The 18,393-nt window shown below is 40.5% G+C and overlaps 2 long non-coding RNA genes across 3 annotated transcripts; one reads left to right on the top strand and one right to left on the bottom strand.

The window, feature by feature from the left end:
- Positions 1 to 1,865: 1,865 nt before the first annotated feature.
- On the top strand, positions 1,866 to 3,361 carry LOC146549129 (uncharacterized). Of its 2 annotated transcripts, XR_014890476.1 has the most exons (4): positions 1,866 to 2,315; positions 2,460 to 2,546; positions 2,630 to 2,789; positions 3,131 to 3,361. It is a non-coding gene; the product is annotated as an uncharacterized LOC146549129 (long non-coding RNA). The 2 variants fall into 2 exon arrangements; XR_014890475.1 differs by lacking the exon at positions 2,460 to 2,546 and having other exon boundaries at positions 1,896 to 2,315.
- Positions 3,362 to 3,720: 359 nt separating this feature from the next.
- LOC146549128 (uncharacterized) lies at positions 3,721 to 12,381 on the bottom strand. The gene is made up of 2 exons (XR_014890419.1): positions 12,113 to 12,381; positions 3,721 to 6,292 (listed from the first exon to the last, which is right to left on the bottom strand). It is a non-coding gene; the product is annotated as an uncharacterized LOC146549128 (long non-coding RNA).
- Positions 12,382 to 18,393: the final 6,012 nt, after the last annotated feature.

The following is an 18,393-nucleotide window of genomic DNA, read 5'->3' as shown; positions in this document are numbered from 1 at the left end:
AAAGGGAGTTTTATATATCTTTTATTGATCAGGGCAAAAACTCTCACTGACTTATAAAAATGTATTTTTCAGGAGCGATCACGCCAAGAGGATAGCAGAAATTGCAACAAATTTAACAGTTCTACAATGATAATATAAATAAAGATATATGCTGACGGCAATGCAGACACAGAGTAGGTAAAACAACACAAAGTCATAAATATACTCGGGAAAGCAGCTACTTTTTGTGTTTTGTATACAAACTCTTTCATAACTCCTGTTGACCAGAGGCTATTTACTAACGTAAGCAAAGATATAGTACATAAAAATAAATTAAAAAGGACAAACATCAGAAATCACTTTTTTTTCAAGTTTTAGGATCCTCAGATCAAGTTTAGTTGTTGAATTTTCTGAGGATACATAAATTTATTTTTATGTACTATATCTTTGCTTACGTTAGTAAATAGCCTCTGGTCAACAGGAGTTATGAAAGAGTTTGTATACAAAACACAAAAAGTAGCTGCTTTCCCAAGTATGACTTTGTGTTGTTTTACCTACTGTCTGCAAAATACAGTATATAATGACCAAAGTCTGGAATCTGTAGGCTAAAATACGCTACTTCAGAAAGTAGCCAGAATGAATCGTCCTACAGCTATGTTACAAACGCCGTTCCTTCGCTTGACCCCAGTTGCCCTCGTCTGCTCCCTTGCAACAATGTTCTTTTATTGAGGTTACATGAAGATACATAAGTTCATTAACATATGACGTATACATACAAACAAAGAGTACCTTGCCTGTGCGTTGTGTAAATGTGTGGGTGTGTGTGTGTGTGTGGGGGGGGGGGGGGGGGGGGGTGTCAGAATGTGACCCCATAAACGACCTCCCTAAACCTGCTGGTCTGGAAGTCCAGCAGTTCATCTAAACAAAAGGCACTCAGACTAAAACAGATATAGATATGTTTATCCAACCATGAAACAATAAGATCAAGGACCTGATTCTGGACTATTGCGCCAATTTCAGGCTTAGGGTCACTTCTGGGGCAGTTACTTCATGCTGGCACCGCCTCGGGAAAGGTATAATAACAGGCTGTACCATCTCAGTTACGCTCTTTGCCCTTGCAATGAACATGGTGGTAAAGGCTGCTGAGGTGGAGTGCAGAGGGCCGCTAACAAGGTCAGGTGTTCGTCAGCCCCCTATCAGAGCCTATATGGATGACCTCACCATTACAACATCATCAGTCCCAGGATGTAGGCGGAGCTTGCAAGGACTTGAGAAACTCATCTCATGGGCAAGGATGAGTTTTAAACCTTCCAAGTCAAGATCTATGGTACTGAAGAAGGGCAAGCTCTCAGGAACCATTATTCCATCCATAACGGAACAACCAGTCAAGAGCTTGGGGAAACTCTTCGACTCCAGCCTGAAAGACTCTAATGCCATTCAGAAGGCAAATGAGGAGCTGGGAGTGTGGCTCATTAAGGTGGATAAGTCCGGCCTGCCTGGAAGATTTAAAGCCTGGATCTACCAGCATTCCATCCTGCCCCGAATCCTGTGGCCCCTGCTTGTCTATACAGTTCTAATAACTATTGTGGAATAAATGACAATCCAACAATACAAATCTAACAAATGCAATAAGCAAAAACTGGATTGTTCTTCAAAAAGACTGCCATAGCTATTCACATGTCTCAGTGTTTCCTCCACAGGTGGAAAGTTTCCTGACAGGTGTGTTCAATAATGACCTAACCAGCTCTCTGTTGGGTGTGTAGACTACTTCCTTATATTAAAATTCCTGTTTGAACAATGAACATGAGATATGCATGCCTCAGCTGTGTTTGACTCGGTCAATGTGTTTCATTACAAAAGTGCCACTTTACTTCAAGCTGTCGCTAGCAATCAGAAAGTGTTTCTTTTTGTCTTTCGTCAGATCTTTTATTGAACTGTGCAAGTATGCTCATCAACACTAGGCCAGGGGAAGAATTATAACTGCAACAAAGAAAGACCATTATTACCCACACCTGGTCAAAATGGCAAAAAGGAAAATCAACCATACTAAAATAAGTAGGCACACTATAAGTAAACCAGTTCTGAAACTGAAGCTACCAGTCCTCCAACAGAAATCAAGTATAAGAAAGCTATACCTATTTTAGTGATTGCAGTATAAGGTGGCCTCTTGAATTTGCCTGTATGCGAGGGCCTCCAGGATGGAAGCGGTTACATATTTTTAAAAAAATGCAAACAAAGTTGCTAATCAGGAAACAGACAATGGGAGTGTCACGAACACCCTTTTGAACCTCGTGGAGGTGGTTTTCTCTTCGCTCTATTGACTCTGCTGAATCCAGGTAGGAGCAGATTCTTCTGTGACTTTTTTATTGTTTAGATAGAAACTAGACAAATTTTGTTTCTTGTGGTTGAAGATTGATCTGTAATTATGTTAAACTGGCTGGTTTTTGGTTCTACTCTGACTGCATGTATTTTGTTTTAAGGTATTTGCTTCAGTGAAGCTGCTCTTCCGTTTGACATATGTAAAACTTTTAGTTAAGAATCACATTTTTAAAAAGTAAAGAATTATTGTAAGTACAGTCTATCTACATTTCTGTCCCTCTGCCGATGCATGCCAAGTAATATTTTATGATCCATTTTATTTCTTGTCCAGATTCTTGTACAGCACTGCAAACATGTCAGACCCAACAAGACTGGAAATGGCATTGGCTGCAATGTTCAGTGCCTACATGTCCTACCAAGGAGATGACAATAAACTGACCAAAGAACAATTTCTAAAATTAGTGAAGAATGAACTACCCTTACTTTCTCAGGTAAGGGAAAACATTGTACTAATTAACTGCAAATGATCACAATAACTTTGGTGACATCCAGACACTTTTAAAGTGCAATGTAAATGTTTAAGGCATAGTTTAGCATTAAAATCTAGCCCTACAAATCTATTGAGTTTGCAAATGTATCATAACAGCCTGACTAAAAGCATGGACCAAGAGATAATTTTTTTTAAATAACTAATTTAAAAAAAACAAAGTATTATTAAACTTGGCACTTTTTTTGTTGTGCAAAAAAAGTGCAAAGGTTTTTTTTGCACAACAAAAAAACTTTGCACTTGTTTCACTTTCCAAGTTATTAAATGTTTGTTTCACCTTTGCAGGGAAAAAGTGAAGATGAGCTCTTCCAGTGTGTCGACCACAATGATGATAAACGTGTGGACTTTGAAGAGTTCGCCTCACTGGTTGCTGGTTGCGCCTGTGCAAGCCATGACGCCCTCCAAGAGGTCATGAAAGAACTGGACACAAAAGGCTGCCCAAAGTAAAGCACTGCTGATGTGGAAAGAAACCCAATATAGGCCTTCCCTGGATTCACATTAAAACAATAAAGTTTGTCAAAGTCAAAGATTGTGCTTGTTTTTTCTTTAACTTAAGGATGCATAGAAATGTTTGCTAGTTGTCTATTCACACCTCTGAACTAGTTGTTTCATGTTAGGATATACCCTTATTGTCTGCTTTTCTCACTTTACCCTTATCATAGGGTTTGAAATAAACCCTATTATAAGGTTAATGTAAAGGATTACTTTGCAAAAAGGTAATTAGATTACGGTTACTTCCCTGTTCTCTTCCACTCTATACAGCAATAACTGATATAGATGTGCTTCTGCCATAATATGTTTACAAACCCTGTGTCAAGGGTTGACAATTTGTTCAAACACAGTAAGAGAGAAATGAGACACTGGCAGACCGACTCAGAGTTTCATAGACGTGCGCACGGGTGAGAGTCTCTGAGCAGACTAACACACCGAGCACCGTTTACTCGCTTTATTTATAAGGCAAAATGGGTTACATAATACTTCCTCTTTCAACTGAAGAGGGGAGAGCTCAGGCATTGTCTTAGCTATCTAACTTCTGCACACAAACTGAAAAACAACGACACAGCAGTATTCATGCTTATCTGACATCGCAGACACTGAAGTAAAGAATGCATGTATATATCCTGTCTTTGTCAAACATCTCACACACTTAAGCAAGGAATACATTGTGTTCTTTTCAACAGTAAGCTTTACCGTGTGAAAATATATAAACACTTGATTATAAGGCATACTTGTTTCTACTTGATTATACTTTAATGATTTAACTAAAATAAAAATTCTCTTAACATTCCCTCCTGATGTTAATATATTTCACATGTTTTACTCAATGCATAGTCACTTGTTAGTCACATTTTCAACTTGCACGTCATTCAGTGAAATAATTAAACAACAAGCTTGTCAAGATTGTCATAGAGATTTTCTTCTCTCTCTCCCACACTCAGCATATCATACTGACGATAGGGATCCTCCATAACTGACTGAGCCAAGACATGGTTTCCTAACATACGCTTGAACATGTTTGTCATTATGCTTCTCAGACATGGGATAATACAAGCAATGAAAAGGCAAAATAGTAACATCACACTGAAAAGGGCCAACAGGCCTTTAATCAGTAGAGATTTCCAAGAGCCGCTCAGCAGCCAGTCCCACCAACCTTGAGTATCGGTAACGTAGTCCTGCTGCTGAGCGTCTCTCAGTTGTTTCAAAACATTCAAAGCATTTGTCATGTTTAATGAATGGATGTTATCAGGTATGTAGGTACAACATGTAGTGTTAAACAATACGCAGAGACCACCTTTCTCTGCGAGAATGATGTCTAAAGCCACTCGGTGCTGCATGACAGTGATGCGAATTGCATCAATTTCTTCATTCTGTCCTTGATTAATGCGGGTTGAAGCATTTAAAAATAATCCAAAACGATAGTCCAGGGTTTCTATCCGTAGTGCGTGTTTCCCTACTCCTATCCATGGAAACAAAGCGTGTATTACCTTCTGGCTCTTGGTCCAGAGTTTGAAGTCATCTGGTACATCAGAACCAAGATATGGATCATGGGGCTTGAGGCCTGTGTTACGTTTAGCTCTGGTGTTGCTGTTCACTGACATCTTAAAGGTGTGGTCAGATACCAGAACAGGGGCACAGAGTCCGGTGCTGTTTGGTGGCAGCATGAAATAGACTTTCAGGCCACACGCCCAAGCTGCGCCCTGTACCCAGTATGTACCTGTCGATGAGCCGATGCCATCCCAATCTGGTGCCGCCAGGATCATGGAGCAGTTTCGGTTTTGTCCTAATTTCTTCAGACCCTGGGGCGTACCTGTTTGTCCGGTTGCTCCTGTGAAGTTAAAGCACACTGGGTGTTGTATGTCAGGTGGCAAAACAACTGAGAATGATTTCAGTTTTCTATGGCTGACGTTTATATGCACCCAGTAGGCTTCATTGCAGGTGTAGTTTATATTTGGGTACTGGTGGGTGCAGTTTGTTATGTTGTAGATTAAAGACTTTACACTCTGTGGGACTATATATTGTGTAGTGTTGTGGCATGTGTTGCTGTTTTGGTCCTTTATGGATCCACCTATCACCATCACAGGTTTTCCTGGTGTTGAGCAGGTCCCGGTAATGGCTTTGTCATATATGCAGAGTGCTTCAGCCTTGGTTGGGGGTTTTCCATACACTGTGGCATGGAGTGCTGTCGTGGGCATATGTGAGCAGACATAGCAGTTTGCGGCATTGTCTTCTCTGTGCACTCTGTCATGGACATACCGGTACCATGCATTGTTCAGCCACGGGTGGTTGTGTTCTTTGTCTATCTCCTTCAGGTGCGAGTTGTCGTGGGTCCACCTCTTAGGTCGGAGAATAATTGGTACTGTCTTGTGGGTTCCACTGGGCATCAACCAAAAGAGTGTCGTCATCAGGAGGATAGCCATTAGACAGAATATGTAGCACATGAGTAGTTTTCGTTTGATGTCACAAGCGCCCAAGCACAACAGCTTTGGGGCTGGAACTGGTGCTAGCATTGATTCTGAAGCTGGTTCTTCTTCTGGATTTATCAGGTTGTTTTCCTCAGTCATCTTGTTGAGATTTTATTCAGGCGTCCCTGGTGTTATTATTGGTTCTGCTCTTCGGTGGGATAGGTCAGTCTGATCTTCAGGGCGACCAGGCACACCCGAGCTCCCACGTGAGTAGCACTGCCGAGGAAGCACAGGGCGGGAAACCCGTTCAGCCCTGTCCTCCAGCAGGGGTTCACGTAAGAGTCAGGGGAACCGGCGTCTTATTGTGGTGCAAACACTTTCTTCACGTGGGATTGATGAATCCACGAAACTCGTTCGGCTATCTTACACGCTGTGGGTGTGGTAAGTAGCACCTGGAAGGGACCTTCCCACTTTGGAGCACTCCAGTTTTTCCGCTGGAGGACTTTAATCAGAATCCAATCACCGGGGTTCAACCTGCAAGAAACTGAAGAAAAGTCACTCGGCAGTTGATTGCTTAATCTCACTTCTTTATTCTCAAATAGTTTTGTCATCCATTCTGCCATTGTTGTTTCTGCAATAGATTTATTAATTGGCTCACTCATTATGGGGAGTGGAAAATGTCTGCCATGTACGATTTCAAATGGCGTTAGACCACCTGTTCCTTGAGTTATTCTCATCCATAATTTAACCAAGCTTAGACATTCAGGCCAAGGTTTTTTAGTCTCTTCCATACATTTCCTCAACCTTTGTTTAATTGTGCCGTTAGTTCTCTCGACTAATCCTGCACTTTGTGGATGATAAGAACAGTGATGTTTTATGCTGAAGCCTAAAGCTTCAGAAACTTTACTTATTACTTCATTTACAAAATGTGTGCCATTGTCTGATCTTATCAGAGATGGAATACCGTACGTTGGAATAAAATGATTACATAGACATTTTGCTACTGATATTGCATCTGCTTTTTTCACTGGGTATATTTCTGGCCACTTGGAAAATACATCAATTATCACAAGTGCATATTTGGAGGATTGTGATTCATTTAATTCTATGAAATCCATGTGGACAGTGTGAAATGGATGCGGTGGTATAGGGAAATGCCCTCGCTTTGGACGTAGATTTCCCTGTGCGTTGTGTCTTTGGCAAATCATACATGTTCTGATAAACTCTTGTGCTGAACTTTCAAAATTTTTTGTATAGAATTGTTTATTAAGAATATTAATCATCCCTCCTGATGACACATGAGTTTTCCCATGTGTCACTAAAGCAGCAGTTCTATGCAAAGATTTTGGAAGCACTGGTTTGCCATTACACATCATGAGGTTGTCTTTTAATTCTGCTCCATCTTTCACCCAAGATTTTTGTTCACTCAGCGATGCTGTTTTCTGTGCATCTGCTAGTATTTCTAAAGGTATTAGATCTATGGTTTCTGTTGTTAAAACATCAATTTGTTTTTCTGCAGCTGCTTTTGCTGCTTTGTCAGCAAAGTTATTTCCTCTCGTAATTTCTGTGTCATCCTTTTGATGAGCTGCACATTTGCATAGTGCTAATTCTTTTGGCAACGTTATTACTTCTAATAGCTTTTTTAGAAGGTTTGCATGTTGAACTGTGTTGCCTGAGGAAGTTGTCATTCCTCTGTTATGCCATATTTTAGCGAAATGATGAACTGCTGAATAGACATATTGACTGTCTGTGTAAACATTAACACTTTGACCCTTATATAAAGTACATGCTCTGATGACTGCGGTTAGTTCTGCGCTTTGAGCAGAGTTTGAGGAGCTGAGAGCTTTTGCTTCTATCACTTTATCAACAGTTGTGACCGCATAACCCACACAATTTCTACCGTGAATGTCTTTTGACGCTGAGCCGTCCACAAAAACATTACTGAAACTGCTCTGGGGGGAGCTGTATATATCAGTGCGAGGTTTTGTATCTTCCTCTAATTTTTGAATGCAACAGTGTTGTTCTCCGTCCAGAGAAGTCGGCAAAAGTGTACTTGGGTTTAGCTGGCCACACTTCTCTATTTTTATGTGTGATTGTGTAAGTAGAATCCCCACATAAGAAAGTTGTCTTGCATGCGTGAGGAAAGAGAGGTTCGCTTGGAGCAAAATAGAGGTCACTGCATGTGGGACTTTGATGATCAATTTATGTCCTAGAACAATGTCTGCACATTTTTTAACTGCCTCTGCTGCTGCTGCGCATGCCTGAACACAGGTAGGTAATCCAGCAGCTACAGAGTCAAGTTTGCATGAGTAGAAAGCTAATGGACGTTGTTTTTCTCCAAAAGCTTGAGTTAAGACTGCTTTCATATACCCTCCTGCACCATCAACATGGAGAACGAAAGGTTTTCCATAGTCTGGTAATGCTAAGACGGTACATGTCTGCAGTGCTATTTTCAAATCAACGAAAGCTTTTTCTGCTTCTGGAGTCCATTGTACTTTGTCTTTTAATGCTAGATCTTTACCATAAATGAGGTTCTGTAGTGGTTGAGCTAGTAATGCGTATTCTGGAATCCAGCATCTACAGAAATTGCACAGTCCTAAAAAACTCATCATTTGTTGTTTAGTTACTGGTTTTGGGGCATTTTGGACTGCTATCTTTCTGCTCTCTAACAGCTGCCTGCCTTGTCCTGTCAATTTGTGGCCAAGGTATGTTACTTCCTGGCTCCACAATTGCAGTTTATGCTGTGACACTTTATGGCCTTGCTCTGCGAGATGTTGCAAAACTGTTAATGTATTTTCTTTGCACTCATCTTTTGTATGGCCTGTGATCAATATATCATCTACATACAACAAGAACTGCCCTGGGGCAGGGAGCGTACAAGATGACATTGATTTTCTCAAAGCCTCTGCATACAGAGTTGGGCTATTCTGGAATCCCTGAGGCAACCTTGTATAAGTATACTTTTGATTGTCAAAGGTGAATCCGAATAACTTCTGTGAGTCAGGGTGCAGAGGTACGGAGAAGAAGGCATTGGACAAGTCTATTACAGAGAACCACCGTTCTTTTGGTGTTACTTGATTTAGAATTGTGTGTGGATTTGCAACCACTGGAGGTATTTGCTCTGTTACCTCATTTATTGCTCTTAGATCATGAACTAAGCGATATTTTCCTGTATTAGCCTTTTTTACTGGAAAAATTGGTGTATTACACGTGGCTTCATTAGTTTTCACGAGAATACCTGCTTTTTGCATCTCTGCTATGACTGGTCTGATACCTTCTTTTGCCTCTGCACTCAAGGGATATTGTGGTTTTACAGGCCTATATGAGGTTGTAGTTTTCACCACTACTGGATCTGCTCCTTTTATTAGGCCTACATCCGTGGGTCCTTGAGACCATAATGTTTGTGGCAGCTTCTCTAGTTCTGGATGTGCTTCAATTGTTAATACTTGTCATTCATCTTGCTCTGTTGTGGCTAAATGTGTGGCTGGTGTGGCTGTCACCGGCCAACACAGCGTTAGCCTCATGCACCCAGTTCTACGGCCTTTTTGCCAGTCCTCACACTCTATTTTGTCATATCTGTCCATTTCTACATTTCTCAGCACTGTGCCTAACTCAGACCAAGGCGTTTGGTCGTTGCGTGCAACAGATACATGAGGGTTGCACATCTTATTTAAGCGCTGCACTGCATCTGTCTGTAACACTGAGCATACTGCATTACCACTCTGTGTCACATACAGGTGTTGTAGGACTAGTTTTTGCGGTCCTAGTCTGTGCACTTGTTGATCATAAATTTTGTCTGGACCTGGGACATATTTATACCACAAGGTGTTGTGATATTTTGCTGGGTCCTGTCTATGTGAGTGCTCAGGTAAGTACATATTAGCTTTGGCCTCTAATGGTTCAAGTTTTGGTAAATCTAAGGCCCAGTAATAATTTGGCTCACCTAAACCTTCACAAACAAAAATGTCTTCAGTTTGGCTCTGACTTTCAGAGAGTAGGAGTCTGGCTTTCATGCCACTTTCTTCAGGAAAAACTCCTATTTTTAATTTTGTTAAAGCATCTCTTCCTAACAAATTTAGTGGACAAGATGGATCATAGATGCACTGATTTTTGCAGGCACGGCCACTATCTCTATGTGACATAAAAAGGGGGTCGGTTAGATGCTGTTTTGTCACATGTCCTGAGGCTGATTTCACGATTAAGGTATCTTTTGAAGAGGTTAAATTTGGGACTTCTACTGTTAGGACAGTTTTACAAGCACCTGTGTCGCAAAGGAATTTTATTGGGACCCCGTTAACGTGCACTATAACGGTGGGCTTTGCTTCTGAGCCTAGCAGCAGTTGTTCAATGTTGTAAACTTCCCCTTCACTTGTTTCACTTCCCTTTTCTTGTGCTAGTCATTCATCACGGCGTCTGCGCCTGTCATCTCCACCTTCCTGTTCTTGGCTTACATTTCTACAGTTTCGAGCAAAGTGCCCGATTTTACCACAGTTATAACATCTCATATCTCTTCTATCTCTTCTTTGTCCTGCTTTTTGCTTTCCCCTACTTTGCTTAAAACCTGCCGTGTGTTGCTGTCCTGAGAAGGCTATAAAGCCTGTCTCTGGATCAATCATGAAAACTCCTTCTGTTTTTTCTTTTTGTTTTTGAATTTTGACTGCATGCTCAGCATATTGTAGGGCTTCAGGCAAGGTTCCTGTATTTTGAGTGACCCAGTGTTTGTCTACATGTGCTTTTATCTTAGGCAGTAGACCATTTAGGAAGGCATTTTTTAATTGTTGTTGAAAAGCAGACAGTGGATCGGCATCATAATTTAGCCCTGAGTTTTGTCTGAAAACTGGGCGTAGGCGATCCAAATAGTCTGATGCTGTCTCTCCTTCCTTTTGTTTGCACTCTCCTATCTTTCCATAATCTGGCCTTGGGGCTAAAATAACTTCTATTCTGCCATACAAGTTATTAAGCTCCTGTATTAATTGGGGAGTGTCTGGCCCCAACACGTCACCGTTTAAATCATTTCCTGTAAATTGACCTCTAGCTCTAGGAAGACTTAAACCTAATAAATCTTGAAAAACTTGATGCATCTCATGACCATTTAAACCCCACCCCTGACGGATCAATTCCACTGCATCTCGCCACGGCCGGAAGCCTTCTTTAAGGGGTGGCACATCTTTTAGTACATTCTCTCTGTCTTTATGAGACCAGGGTCGGAATGCATAAATTAAAGGCTCACCGTCTACTGGTATGACTCCTTGGGCGTCTGGGGGACCAGTGGGTTGACCGTACCTGGGGTTAGATAAGGCTACCATTGGAAACTGACCTACAATTTCTGTTTTTTTGGAATGACCATGCTTAGTCATAAGATCAAGTTGTTGTCTGGCCTCCATATAGGGATTTGAAACAAAAGGTTTGTGAGGAGAGCTTACAGGAAGTGCTGACGTAGGGTTAGGTGCAGCTGCTGCAGGCTGTGCAGGCTGAAGAGCATAAGGAGGGGGGTACGGTTTTTCTTCTCCTGCAGTTTTCTGTTTATCTTTAGTTTCCTGCTTTTGGGCACGTTTAGCAATGCGTTTATCGTTTTCTACCATCCACGCCTTGAAAAGGTGCCATTCTGCTAAGCGTTTTGCTTTTTTCTTTTGGCTCTTTTCCTCAAATAATTCTTTTTGTAAAGCAGCCTTTAAAGCAGTTATTGATTCTTGATTGCATTTGCCTTGCCAGGCTGGGCAATAAATTTTATGTGGATTTCTCCACCTATTTGCACTGACTCTTCCTGCATTTGGACAGTTTTTTTCCAACCATCCTTCATCTGCTGTTAATTTTACTTTAGTTTTAGAGTTACCCATTTTGAACTAATTACGTCAGAACTGTGACACCTTCTTTGGCATGAAAAAGTGAGAATGGGTTTTCGATAACAGCCTTCTACTCTCCCACTAATTGAGAGAGCGGTTATCAATTTTACGTGATGAAGCACAACCCTTTTTTCCACCTTTACCAATACGTGAGTGTACACAGGAAAACAGTTTGAGAAGTGGTTCGACCGCGTATTGGGTCGTAAAAACAACTCACTCCTCACAAACAAAGCGCGTTTCTATGATTTTTATTGAGATTTTCCGTAGGCCTATTTATTTGTGTAACACCTTCACCTTCAGCCACTCTTCTTGAGTGACCGGAAACCTGTTCCGTTGCAGCCACTCCCAGAGCGACCGGAACTTTTAATAGCGATTTTTCTAGAATTTCGCTCTTGCCTGTCGTCTTCTTAGTCCCGCATGGACACTGAGATCTGTCGGCGTACCTAGGTTTACACACTACTTAAAGGAAAATCTCAATATCAACGTATTTTAGCGCTTGGTGGAATGCGTGTCATATTCACCTCTACTGTGGCGCTGCGTTTTAAGATCCGGTGCTCATCGGGTCCTGGAGCCGTGAAGGCCGAACGCTGACCGGAGATCGAATTCACGTTCCCGGGTTTTTCGTTTTACTGATCAGATTTCTTCCAGCGCAGGCGTCACGACGTGAGGATCCGATGGAGACCGTCTGTGGAAAACTAGACGTTAAAATAACAGTCAGTTCTCCGGCTCGAAGGACCAATTAAATGTCAAGGGTTGACAATTTGTTCAAACACAGTAAGAGAGAAATGAGACACTGGCAGACCGACTCAGAGTTTCATAGACGTGCGCACGGGTGAGAGTCTCTGAGCAGACTAACACACCGAGCACCGTTTACTCGCTTTATTTATAAGGCAAAATGGGTTACATAATACTTCCTCTTTCAACTGAAGAGGGGAGAGCTCAGGCATTGTCTTAGCTATCTAACTTCTGCACACAAACTGAAAAACAACGACACAGCAGTATTCATGCTTATCTGACATCGCAGACACTGAAGTAAAGAATGCATGTATATATCCTGTCTTTGTCAAACATCTCACACACTTAAGCAAGGAATACATTGTGTTCTTTTCAACAGTAAGCTTTACCGTGTGAAAATATATAAACACTTGATTATAAGGCATACTTGTTTCTACTTGATTATACTTTAATGATTTAACTAAAATAAAAATTCTCTTAACACCCTGCCTGCAAATGCTCACGTTTTCAGAAAAATTGGAGATTAAAAGAAATTAACTGTCTCTTTATCTGAACAAACATTTTAAATGGTCTTCAGTTAATAGGTACGCTTCATCAGACACTAGAAGGCAATAAATTAGTTGCCTTCTAAATTGTTTATTACCATTAGTTGCACAGTAACCAGGTAGTCTCAGTGTGCAGCAAATGGCCTTGAGGTGCTATTATCTTTAAGAAAATAAATCAATAAATGAACAAGGATAAGTCTTCAAAACACAAAGCTTTCTTTATTTGGAAAAGCTTATACAACATTGAAAGTTACAGTAGTAGAATGAGGAAACTTTGATAATGATGACAGACATGGGAATAGATGCTCAAGAGTTCCCTCTGCTGGTGAGGAATATTTCATTGTGGTCTGACATGTTTTCAGTTTGATGGAGAGGAAACAAGATGGCGGAGTGAGCAGCAACTTTACTGCAGGCGTCCGAACTTTTTGGCTTTTTTTTGTCCTGAAACTCTGAATTTATTAAAAGCAATAACCCGTTTTTTGCGCTTTTTGTGCACTTCAACCAGCCACTGGAGAACTAACTGTAAACCAGCTTTAATTTGTAATTTGTCCGGGGTTAATTTTGATACTTGTCCTATGATCACGATGGATCATGACTACAACGTTTCGGTATTGAGGGAGGCGTGTGACGAGGAGGATATTCAAGATTTGGAGATCACTGACATGACTTCCAAGGACTCCAGAATCAACTGGGCTCACACTCCGACGAAAAGCCCTAACCCGAAGAAAGCAAGAGGGGTGCGAGCGCAGCCGCTGGAGGAGGAGGACACCGCTGCAGCAATCTTGCAAGCAGTCAATGTGTTAACGCAAAAGATGGATGAACAGACGGCGTTGCTGCGTAAGTTTGAAAAGCGCATTGACATGAACACGGCGGAAATAAGAAAACATAAAGAAAGTATAGTAGAACTCCAGGAGAAAGTTGGTGAGCTGCAGAAAGAAAACAAATCCCTGCGCAGCTCCTGTGAGGAACATGCTCGATATAAGAGGAGATGGAACCTAAGGCTGACTGGTCTTCCTGAGAAAGATGATGAAAACACGAGAGAGTCAGTTATCGGGATTCTCACCAGAGTTGTGCCCTTGTCTGTGGATAAACTGAGAGAGACTGTTGATACTGTTCATCGGCTGGGAAAGAAGGGGAACGCTGCATCTTCCGGGTCCCCGAGAGCCATAATTATCCAGTTTGGCATGAGAACGGTCCGGGACGACGTCTGGAAGAAATCGAGGCATGCGAGGGTTTGCAAGGAGATGAACATCCACTTCAAGGAAGACTTCTCCAAGGAAGATCGGGAGGCTCGAGTTAAGCTGTGGCCGCTGGTCCAGGATGCCAGGAGTAAGGGAAAGAGAGCGTTTTTGAAGGACGGCTACGCTCTGATTGATAACCAAAGAGTGGACCCGAACTGATTTTCTTTTGTGTGACCTTTTACACCTCTCAGGTATGCTGCTGTTGATTAAGCCTATTGCTTAGCATGTCATTTAATTTAAAAATTTCCCGGTTGTTAAGGGTTATTGCACTGAATGGTTATTTTATACAGGACACGGCTGCTCGTTCCTGCGTGTCTTCTTAAGTTTCTTTTTCTTTTCCCCAATACCTTTGTAATAGTGTTATATGTTATCTGTTATTTCCTTGAACGTCAGGGGGCTAAGAAACATTGTGAAGCGTAAGGCTATCTTTCTTTTTTGCAAGGAGCAACAGGCTAACTGTGTCTTTCTACAAGAGACCCATTCGGCAGAGGCAGACACAAAGTTCTGGAAAACACAGTGGGGTGAATCTGTTTTCTTTAGTCATGGTACGTCTCACTCAGCTGGAGTGATGATTTTATTTAATAGGTTTCCGGGAAATGTCATAGACTGTAAAAGTGATTCTGATGGTCATTGGCTGATGATAGTGTCAGAGATTAATGGTTCAAAATACATTCTGCTGTGTGTATATGGTTATACTAAGAGAGCTCAGAATAAGAAACTTCTAACCTTCCTTTGTGAACAGTTAGAGCAATGGAAATTGAGCTATCTTGTTGACAAAGTTGTTGTGGGGGGAGACTTTAACATAGCTCCTGATCCCTCTGTAGATCGTCTTCCATCCAGGACCTCATGCCACAGTTACGATGAAAGTATCCTTAATTTGGTCAACAAAGTTAGTCTCTGTGACGCTTGGAGGCTGAAAAATCCATCTGTATCTCAATTTACTTGGTTTAATTCATCTAATAATGGTCAGTGTTCCAGGATTGATTACTGGTTAGTCTCTAACAATTTGATCAACAACATTTCTAAGTGTGAAATCTCCGCTTCCCCTCTAACTGATCACTGTTTGATTTCCTTATTCATCTCATTAACCAAGGTGAAACATCAATCCCTTATTTGGAAATTCAACAACAACCTTCTGCATAATGACAACTTCTGCCTTGAAGTGAGAAATTTAATTGTGGAAATTGATAAACTAGATATGTCACATGTGAGCAAATGGGAATGGTTTAAATTCCAAGTTAAACAGGTAGCAATTCAAATTAGCAAATCCATTGCTAAACAGAAAAGACAGGAGCAACAAAGCATTATTGAAAGAATTAACAGGCTATGCTGCAAACAGGATTTATCTCTGGACGAACATATACAACTAAACACTTTTCAATCTCAACTAGACAAAATGTTCTTAGAGAAAGCCAATGGTGCCTATGTTCGTTCAAGAGCCCGGTGGATTGAGGAGGGTGAGAAAAACTCTTCCTACTTTTTTAATTTAGAAAAATACAGACAATCAAATAAGAAGATTCAATCACTGAATATCAAGGGGGTTTTGACTGAGGACCATGACAAAATAAACGTGGAAATACTTCATTTTTACAGTAACCTTTACAAGTCAACCTATTCAACGGAGAATGGCACTGTGTTTCTGGAAAGTCTTAGAGGCCTTAATGGGACATTGGATGTGGATATAAAGGTTCGTATGGAGAGTAAACTTGCAATCGAAGAGCTGGACAAGGCAATCGGACAAATGCCCAGGGGCAAATCACCAGGTATTGATGGGCTAACAGTGGAATTTTACTCCTTTTTCTGGCATGACATTAGATTAACTCTTTACAGTGCTTACTTAGAATGTATCTCATCAACTAATCTTTCACCTACAATGAAACAAGGTTTAATCACTTTAATTCCAAAACCCAACAAAGACAAACTACTTCTGGATAATTGGAGACCCATAACCCTTCTGTGTAATGATTATAAATTACTGGCTCATGTATATGCGAACCGATTAAATGATTGTTTAACACATTTAGTGGATGAATGTCAGTCGGCGTTTATAAAAGGAAGACATATACACAATCACATTAGATTGATTTTTGATATGCTTGATTATCGCCAGTATATAAAGACAGAAAGCTTAGTGTTGTTTTTGGACTTTTATAAGGCTTTTGACACGGTTGAACATCCCTTCCTGCTTAAAGCCTTGAATTTCCTGGGTTTTGGGGATAACTTTTGTAATGTGATCAAAATGTTTTACAGTAACATTTCTAGCTCTGTCTCGCTTAACCCTGGAATGACACCTAGGTTTGAAGTGCAGAGAGGTATCCGTCAGGGATGCCCTATTTCCCCCAAATTGTTCATATTAACCACTCAACTGCTGGCACTTATCATCCAAAAAGACCCTGATTTGTATGGTATTAACATTTTTGACAAGGAATTCAAAATAAGCCAGTTTGCTGACGATACTGCACTGTTTTTAAGAGATAAATCCATGGTAGCTAAAGCGCTTAACACTATCTCATTATTCTCCCAGGCGTCAGGACTATGTCTGAATATTAACAAATGTGAATTGTTACCAATTCACACGTGTTCTGATTCTAATATAGCTTCTATAAGAGTTGAACTGGAAGTTAAATATTTAGGTATAGTGATTTCTAAAAATATGTCCCGAAGAGAAGACAACAACATCTGCAATCGTATCGTCGACATGAAGAAATCCCTTAGTCGTTGGTTGACCAGGGATATCACTATATTTGGCAGAGTCATCCTTTCCAAAGCTGAAGGTATCTCTAAATTAATTTACCCATGTCATTCTCTTTATGTTTCTCCCCAAAATATTAGGAAAGCCAACTCAATTATTTTTCAATTCCTATGGAAAAACAAAACCCACTATATTAAGAGATCACAGTTGGTTAAAGATTATGAGAAGGGTGGTGTCAGAGCCTTAGACTTTGAATCAATGATCGGAACTTTTAAGATCAACTGGCTCAGAGCTTGCTTATCTCAGTCTGATTCCATGTGGTTTCATATACCCAGATCTTTATTTAAGGAACTAGGAGGAATTGATTTTCTATTAAAATGTGACTTTGAGACTAGTAAAATACCTGTTACACTCTCTAATTTTCACAAACAGATTCTTCATTTTTGGAAAATGATGTTTACACACAACTTTTCTCCTCATATGTCGACCCTATGGAACAATAGAGTGATAACTGCTAACAAAAAGACATTATTTATCAGGAACTGGTTTGAGAGTGGTATCTTGTTTGTAACTGACTTGCTGGATTTGAGTGGTGCTCTATTGGATTACGTGTCTTTCTCAAAGAGACACAACTTTAATTGTCCATTAAAAGAATACAGAAAAGTTTGCTGTGCTATCCCTTTGGCCCTAAGGCAGCTGATACGCAACACAATGCTACACTCTGAGGTCAATCCAGCGCTGCCAAACCTAAAAATTGGTAACTGCATCCTAAATGATAGTAAATGTAACAATAAATTTATCAGTGTGAATTTTAAATCTATTCTTTTCCAGGGGTTTAACTCAGGTAGATATTTGCAGGCCCTTCATGGGGACCAGTCACTCATGGAAAAGGCGTTCTCAAAATTCATTCAGTGGCCTGTCTCCCCAAAAGTAAAAGAAACTCATTTCAAGATAATTAATAATATATATCCTGTGTCTGAATTTTTAAAGAGGAGGTTTAAATTTGAGGTTAACCAGTGTGCATTTTGTGATTCAGCCTGTGAAACATTACACCATTTGTTTTTCTCATGTCCTGTGTCAGCTGCCTTTTGGTTAGAACTACACAGCTGGTTATCCCTCAAGATCAACGATATTCCCCAGTTTAGTATTTCTGATATTATTTTCTATATGGCTAAACAACATCCATCTGTCTCTACTGTGATTAACATTGTCATCCTGTTAGGTAAATACCATATACATTGTTGTAAATGGAGGAATAGAAAACCATCCTTTACTTGGTTCATCAATGACTTTAAACATTATTTCATGTCACTTAAAAAACTGAAGTCAAGCAGATTTGCCGCAATCTATGATGACATCTCCCATTTGCTACTGTTTTGATTATTACCTATATTGTGTATCAACCTGTGCTCCTTTTAATTTCTTCCCCATTAATACTGTGGATCTTTTGTCTAGCCCCCTCCCCCCATATCCTTGCTGTTAGTTTTGTTGTATTGACTATGTTTTTTTTTTTGTTTTGTTTTTTTTTTTATCCTCCACGAGAGTTCATTTGCACTATAATGTATTATTTTGTTTGTGACTGTATTGTT

Source organism: Mchenga conophoros, linkage group LG22, assembly GCF_057382185.1.
Source record: "Mchenga conophoros isolate Kocher_MC1m ecotype Shallow Benthic linkage group LG22, M_conophoros_male_GT1.1, whole genome shotgun sequence".
NCBI lineage: Eukaryota > Metazoa > Chordata > Actinopteri > Cichliformes > Cichlidae > Mchenga > Mchenga conophoros.
The sequence above is the reverse complement of the archived record's forward strand: the minus strand, read 5'-3'. Positions and strand labels throughout refer to the sequence as shown.